This window comes from Macaca fascicularis, chromosome 3 (assembly GCF_037993035.2).
Source record: "Macaca fascicularis isolate 582-1 chromosome 3, T2T-MFA8v1.1".
Taxonomy (NCBI): Eukaryota; Metazoa; Chordata; class Mammalia; order Primates; family Cercopithecidae; genus Macaca; species Macaca fascicularis.
This window is the reverse complement of record NC_088377.1, coordinates 123,523,497-123,532,316: the sequence shown is the minus strand read 5'-3', so window position 1 is coordinate 123,532,316 and position 8,820 is coordinate 123,523,497.

The following is an 8,820-nucleotide window of genomic DNA, read 5'->3' as shown; positions in this document are numbered from 1 at the left end:
TTCTTATGCCTCAGCCTCCCCAAGTAGCTGGGATTACAGGCGTGCACCACCACACCTGGCTAATTTTTTTGTATTTTTATTTTTTGTATTTTTATTATATGGGGTTTTGCCATGGTGGCCAGGCTGGTCTCAAACTCCTGACAGGTGATCTGCCTGCCTCGGCCTCCCAAAGTGCTGGGATTACAGGCATGAGTCACTGCACCCGGACTGCTTTCCTCACTTCTTGATGTGTGGCAGAACTGCAGACCATTTGGAGTTGCCTGAGCATGCAAACAAAGCATGGTGAGTTATGAGCTGGAGAGATAGGCATTTAACCTAATCACGTAAGGACTTCTTATAAGCTGTATGAAGGGAGTGTGAACTTTATCTTGAGTGCCATGATCTTGCAACATTTGTCCACACCATCAGTAAAAAATTTAGATCATGATATATGTTTAATTATTAATATACTGACATGTCATACATTTTGTAAATGATGTACAAAAATAGAAATTTTAAAGGAAAAAAATGAAAAATAGAAGTTCAGTTTCCCCTGCATTTCAACAGATTACCTTGTACCCTGCCTTAGGTGACATGTACCACTGTGGGGACCATAGAGGCAGAGAGGGAGGTTGGTCAACTCTTTATTCCACACCTGTGATCCCATTAGGCTTCTTGTCTTTAAATCAATAATACAGATCTGTCATTTTTTTGCTGGGATGTGTCTCTAATGCCTGCTCTTGTGGAGAGACACAGTGGAGATTTCAGGTAATCTATTTCCTCTACTGATGGGCGTCTCGCCTAAGAAACACACACACACACACACACACACACACACACACACACACACACTTCAAGCAGTTCTTTACCAGGGTTTTTAGTGAAAAAACCTAAATAATACAGATGTAAGAGATGGGATTGAATATCAGGTGCCCCCTGCACCCAGTAATAAATCAGTGTCTCTCCCCCACTGACTTTTTCATTCCCCATGCCTTAAGAAGGCATTGATCTCACTACACCTTCTGGATGGGACAAAAGAACTTTTCCGAGGCCATTGAAAACCATCCTGTTTGTACCTGTCTTCTCTGCTCCATGTTACTCCTTTCTCCCGACTATCTCCAAGTCTTTCATGTCTAGTCCCCATTCCCAATGCCCCCATTTTTGCTAGACTGCAAATGTTCTCTTAGAAGTAAGCAAGTCCCAAAATATCTCTTGGGCCACACACATTTTCACAGTCTCCTGTTCCATTTGTGAATCCATGCCAGCCATCCTCGCTCATCCACTCATTTCTGCCGCTAGGCAGAGGCGTATGGGAAGCCTTTTAACCTCAGGAGGAGCAGAGGATGGCTGGAAGGTAACCCTACTCTTATTGTGATCTTCTTTTTTCTCTGGTTATCTCTTAGAATCTGGCAAAGGAAGCCTCAGACATCTCTCCCAACAAGCAGGAATCTCCCATCCATAGTGCCACAGGGTCCAGGTAATAAATTGTCACCTCCACCACCAGCATCACTTTGACCTTACTAACAGTTGTGGATACTGGTACAAGAGTACAAATGGAATCCCACATATCGCATATCTAAATGAGCAAAAGTTATAAATAAGCAAACACAACTGCTCAATAAAATATGTCCCATCCTACCACCTTGACAAATACATCGTCCTAATGTCAACATTGAAAAATATGAATGATTTGTATGACTGGAAGTCAGTATGGTCCAAGGCTGCACTGTTTGTGTCTTTCTCAGACCCTGGGTTGCATTGCAAAGCCAACTTTCTTCCATGCTCCTGACATTAAAGTATGCCACGCCCAGTGTTCCTTCCTGATCTGTGACTTACCTGGCTGGTGGTGGGGAAGGTAGTCTCCCAGCTGAGATAGGGAATATAAGAGAAATTGGGGTGTGGGAATGTGAGATCTGAGTTGAACAGCAAAATTTGTGATAACACCAGAGGACGTGCGGAGGTGCCTAACAGGAAGTCAGATATGAGTCTAAGGTGCTGATATATTTGTCACGTTTAACACCAAACCATCTGATGAAGTTTTAGTTCTAGGGGCAAATAAGAACGGATGGGAGAATTGAGATTGACTCTATTTCTATTACTCTATCAGTTGTTCCACAGAATAAAAACATCTTTGTGTCTTTCTGCAAAATAGAGACATAGATGTCTTTTGAATAAGTACAAATGGTACATAAATCAATTAACATCTTTATTCAGAGTCTTTTACCCTCACGATTCCAAATTAAGCTTCATATTATATTTAAAACTAAAGCACTATGGTTCATGACCACTGGGAATTAAAAATTTTGTCAGAGACAAGAGAATCAAGACACCTATATATGACAGGGCAGATACATAGGATGGAGTTCAGGACATGCTATCCCAAAATATAATACCTTGGTACACTGAAAACTGGCAGAAACAGGGAAGTCTCTGAGTTTCCCCTGCTCCCCTTCTTCCCTGGAGTAGATCATAAAACCTAGAAAGGATTTCTTCTTTCACCTTTCCCTGAAGTAGGACATAAGGCCCTTATGGAAGAAGTGTCCTCTACACGCAGAGGAAAGGCATGTCCTTATCTCTAAAGATGAAGGATCACAAAGGAATCTGAGCAAACAGCCCTTTAAGTTTCCCTGTTTGTTGCCATCAGATCATGCCCTCTTTGTCTTATCACATTTCTCAACTGTCCGCTGTTCATCAAATCTAACATAAAAATATACTGGCTAAATCATTTCTTTGGGTCTTCATTTCTTACGAAGTTTCTCATGTCACAAAAAATTTATATTAAATAAATTTGGCTGGGCACCGTTGCAAGAAGTCAGGGACCCTGAACAGAGGGACCAGCTGGAGCTGCAGCCAAGGAACATAAATTGTGAAGATTTCATGGACATTTATCAGTTCCCAAATAATACTTTTATAATTTCTTATGCCTGTCTTTACTGTAATCTCTTAATCCTGTTATCTTCGTAAGCTGAGGATGTACATCACCTCAGGACCACTGTGATAATTGTGTTAACCATACAAATTGATTGTAAAACATGTGTGTTTGAACAGTATGAAATCAGTGCACCATGAAAAAGAACAGAATAATAGCGATTTTTATGGACCAAGGGAAGACAACCATAAGGTCTGACTGCCTGTGGGGTTGGGCAAAAAGAGCCATATTCTTTTTCTTGCAGAGAGCCTATAAATGGACATGCAAGTAGGAAAGATATTGCTAAGTTCTTTTACTAGAAAGGAATATTAATACCCTGGAGAAGGAATGCATTCCTGGGGGGAGGTCTATAAACAGCTGCTCTGGGAATGTCTGTCTTGTGCAGTTGAGATAAGGACTGAGATACGCCCTGGTCTCCTGCAGAACCCTCAGGCTTACTAGGGTTAGAAAAACTCTGCCCTGGTAAATTTGTGGTCAGACCAATTCTCTGCTCTCGAACCCTGTTTTCTGTTAAGATGTTTATCAAGACAATACATGCACCACTGAACATAGACCCTTATCAATGGTTCTGTTTTTGCCCTTTGCCCTGGGATCTTTGTTGAACCCTTATCAGTGGTTCTGTTTTTTCCCTTTGTCCTGTTCCCTCAGAAGCATGTGATCTTTGTTAGACCCTTATTAGTAGTTCTGCTTTTTGCCCTTTGAAGCATGTGATCTTTGTACCTACTCCCTGTTCTTACACCCCCTCCCCTTTTGAAACCCTTAATTAAAAACTTGCTGGTCTGAGACTCAGGCAGGCATCACAGTCCTCCAATATGTGATATCACCCCCGGTGGCCCAGCTGTAAAATTCCTCTCTTTGTACTGTCTCTCTTTATTTCTCAGCCAGCCAATACTTATGGAAAATAGAAAGAACCTATGTTAAAATATTGGGGGCAAGTTCCCCCAATAGGGTACAGTGGCTCACGCCTGTAACCCTAGCACTTTGGGAGGCCAAGGCGGGCAGATTGCCTGAGCTCAGGAGTCCAAGACCAGCCTGGGCAACATGGTGAAACCCCATCTCTACCAAAATACAAAAACAATTAGCTGGACATGGTGGCACATGCCTGTAGTCTCAGCTACCTGGGAGGTGGAGGCAGGAGAATCGCCTGAATCTGGAAGGTGGAGGTTCCAGTGAGCCGAGATTACACCACTGCACTCCAGCCTGGGTGACAGAGCAAGACTCTGCCTCATAAATAAATAAACAAATAAATAAATGTGTATGCCTTTTTCTTGTTAATCTGTATTTTGTTATAGGAGCCTCAGCCATGAACCTAGGATGGATGAGGAAAAGATATTTTCCTTCCCTACACGTACAGCCCTTATTCTCCATGGAGTAGAGTGACGCCCAACAAGAAGGCGCTCAACACAGGTTTATTGAAGGAATGCCACAATGCAGAAGTGAAATAAAACTGCACAAAATTCCTTCTGGTGTTTAACAATGTTATGGTCTTTATATTAAGAAGAGGAGTCAAGGGAGGGCTACTGATTCTGTGAGTTATACAGAGTATGTGTAGATTAATCTATCTAGATTAATTTCAGCACATAGGACATGGTTTGTTTGACCTGAAAATTCTTAAACATTGTAACCGACATTTTTTGGGAGGCTGAGGTGAGCAGATTACCTGAGGTCAGGAGTTCAAGACCAGTCTGACCAACATGGAGAAACCCCATCTCTACTAAAAATACAATATTAGCCAGGTGTGGTGGCACATGCCTGTAATCCCAGCTACTCGGGAGGCTGAGGCAGGAGAATCGCTTGAACCTGGGTGGCAGAGATTGCAGTGAGCAGAAATCACATCATTGCACTCCAGCCTGAGCAATAAGAGAAAAACTCCATCTCAAAAAAAATAATAATAAAAATGACCATTTTAATCAATATTTTAAAATCAGGAGGTTTTGTTTTGTTTTGTTTTTTGTTTTTCACAAAAATCTGGATTTCTGGATTCTCTCACAATAAAAGACCACCAGTGTTGCCACATGGCATCAAAAGGCTGGATCTGAGGAACAGACTGCCTGGGCTTTCTTTGCCTTTGGCCACAGCTCCCCACCCCTGCTCAGGAGGCTTCACATGTCCACCTGCCTGGCCCGTTGCAGCATATCAGTGTGTAATTTCTGGTTGGGTGATAACATATCACATTATATATCACATGGTCCATATGTCTACTGGCGTCATCACAAACTTTTCTGCTGTTCTAAGTCCTTTCGCATTGCTACAAAGGAATACCTGACACTAGGTAACTTATAAAGAAAAGAGGTTTATTTGGCTGACAGTTCTGCAGGCTGTACAAGCATGGCACCAGGATCTGCTAGGCTTCTGGGGAGACCTCAGGGAGCTTTCGCTCATGGCAGAAGACAAAGGAAGAGCAGGCAGGTCACATGTCCAGAGAGGGCGCAAACAGTGGGGGCAGGGGTGGGGGGAGAGTCTAGATTCTTTTAAACAACCAGATCTCATGTGAACTAACTGAGCAAGAACTCACTCATCAACAAGGGGATGGCACTAAGCCGTTCATAAGAGATCTGACTCCATGACCCAAATACATCCCACTAGGCTCACCTCCAACATTGGAGGTCACATTTCAACATAATTTTGGAGGGGACAAGCATCTAAACCATATTACTGCACAAAGAAGAACTCACATTTCCCCTCCTTCCCCAGTGGCCCTCCCCAACCCTTGCTTCCTCCTGTATTCACTATCTCAGCTAGGGAGACCACCTCCCCCACCACTAGCCAAGGTGAATCAGAGTCAGGGTGGAGCACGGGGAATAGTGTTGGGCAGATGGAAGAAAGGTGGCTTTGCAATGCAATCCAAGGTCTGTGACATTATGTATTACATGGCACAGTATGACAAAGATGTGTACAAGGTCATTAGCTGGGGTTTTGGTTTTAATCTGTGACCACGAAAAGTGCTAAACTACAAATTAACAGATGCACAAGATTCAGATGTTAAAACCGACAGGAAAATTATCCTGTTTGTGGGACAGTCAGTTGAGTATCATCTTGCTCCACCTTGTGGTCATTTGGGAGCATACACCTAGATAACTCCTGTGCCAAATAGATAAAGATAATTGTATCTACAACAGATAATGTCTTACATTATCCTTGGTCACAGGATAATGTAATAGGATTGCTATAAGGTTGCCTTTGGTGTGTTTAGCAAAGCTCTGAAGCTAGCAGTTCATTGAATTTGATCTGGTCAGTTGGTACAGAGCCCCAGAAACCCAGCCACTTTATGCAATAATGAATCATTCTTTTTTTTTTTTTTTTTTTTTTTTTTTTTTTTTGAGATGGAGTTTTGCTCTTTTTGCCCAGGCTGGAGTGCAATGGCATGATCTTGGCTCACCACAACCTCCGCCTCCTGGGTTCAAGCAATTCTCCTGCATCAGCCTCCAGAGTAGCTGGGATTACAGGCATGCACCACCAGGCCTGGCTAATTTTGTATTTTTAGTAGAGACGGGGTTTCTCCATATTGGTCAGGCTGGTTGCCAACTCCTAACCTCAGTTGATCCGCCTGCCTCGGCCTCCCAAAGTGCTGGGATTACAGGCGTGAGCCACCGTGCCCAGCCTCAATCATTCTTTTTAACTGTGTTTTCTTCTCACTCCCTGAAATGGACCAACACACATGCTGGGTTCTTCCCTGCCCCTCCACTTTCAAACCTGCTGCTCCATAACTTCCAACATTTCCACTGCAACCACTACCTGTCAGTTCAATTCTGTGAAGCATAAAGTTAATGGATAGAGGATATAGCTTTGCTGGGAGGAACTAAAGGCACTTCTTGCACAGAAAGAAGGTCATTGTAATGGGGGCTCACCAAGTTCTATGAATCATCTGTCTACATACAAAAATTGCCTTATAATATAGAACTCTTTTCTGTGGTATCCATTATAATTGACAAGCAATATCATGGCCACAAATTGACCATCTTCTTGTTCAGTGTTTGGGCACTGTTTCTTCAACCATAAAATGGGGATGGCACCAACAGTGGTTGCCTCCCAGAATTGTCATAGAGACTGAATATGGTCGTATACCAGTGTTAGGTGCAGCGTAAGTCATCAGTACATGTTAGCTGGTATTATGTGTAAACTAAGTGCTCAATACACATTTTGTCTTTTAGCTACATTTGCATAAACTGAGACAAGTCAGGGGTTAGTAGAGTGGGTGATTATGAAAATGAGTTTATGTAGATTTTTGCTACATTCAAAAAGCAAATAACAGATTTGAGGTTGTTCACATCTTTTCTTACCTTCCAGAGTATAAAGGATCTCACTTATGTAAGAATGCACATTGTGCAGGTGTGTTTAGGCTAGGGGATCAAAGAAGAGGGAGATAAAAGGTTCACAAAAACAATACACATACAAGTTCATAGTGGCCTGTACAACAGTCATATGATGTCTACAAGTTAAAACTGCTCACTAACTACTTATAGCAAATTATTAAAACTGCTCACTAATTACTTATAGCGAATTATAGAGCTACTGTGCTTGGATGATTTTATGAAATAAAGATGTCATCTCTTCAATTTAGCACAAAATACTTTCCCCACACCAGTACCTTTCAGAAAAGGCATAAAATTGCCTCCAGAGAAAAATATGTGTTGTGGCTGCCACCCTGTGGTTTTGTTTTATATTGTAGCCCTCAGATAGTAAATAAATATTTTATACTGCCACAACCAATTTCTAAAATATACTGGCAATTTCTAGGTATGGTTTTCTTCCTAGTATTATTAAAAATTCACCAAGTTGCAAAGAGGACTATGAATTAATTTATTGGTATCAATTTATTGACGAGGTAGGGCCTGAAATCAGGTAACAACTCACAAAGATCAAAATCACATCTAAGTCACAGAAGATCTAAATTATTCCACTGATGCGCACACATACACGCTCATGACAAATTTTAAAAATTAAAATAGTATCTTATGCTTAAATTTGTATATATCCTAAATAACTTAGGAGCTACCCATAAAATAGACCATATACTCCCATTAACAAGACAGAAGTAGAGAAAAAATACGGAATTATATTTTTTTCCATGTACATAATTATATTCTATAGTCTATCCCTTTGAAAAGTAACAGAGTAGGGGTTAAGCATAAGGTCTCTAAAACCCTGAAACCTGGGATCCAATATCCCACTTCTATTACGTGTTAGCTATGTGACCTCAGGCATGCAATGTAACACCTCCGTATGTTGCTTTCCTTATCCACAAAACATGGATGAGCTCAAAGGAACAAACTTCACAAGCTGTTGTGAAGACTGATTATACCTTTTAGAGCAGTCCTTGGCACTCAGGAAGGGTAACCAATTAATGTTAACACTCACTCTGTATAACCACAATTATAATAGTATGTGGCAAATTGGCTTTATTGCTAGAAATCAACTCTTCCCCTTCAAACTGTTCTGTTTCTCACCTGTGCTCAGATACTGGTTCTCCCAGTTCTTTCAATCTGCCTCCTTCTGCCAACACATTGATGTCTTGGCTGCTGGTGACCTCTGAAGGGTAATTTTCTGCTGGAGTTGGAGGCCCTCAAATGACTGACCGCAGGATGTCAAAATGGCTCCTGAGTAGGGTTTGCTATATTTCTTCTGTTTTATCCTTTTTAAATATGTTTTGTTGTTGCTGCAGTTATTCTATTCCTGCTGAATTATATAGTGGACAGATGGGGAGATCACTTTTTTCTTAGTTCATGAAGTACCATCTCCAGCCCTGAAATAGATTTCTACATAAGTACATCACCCAAAGATCCTAAACTCTGGGCTTGGAGTCCTTGCACAGTGGAATTCCTCAGTTGTAACCCTCCAAAGGGGGTGAATATATTTCTTTCACAGGAGAGTGAATTCAATATTTTGTTACTGAAGAGCAGATTTGGGGAGTC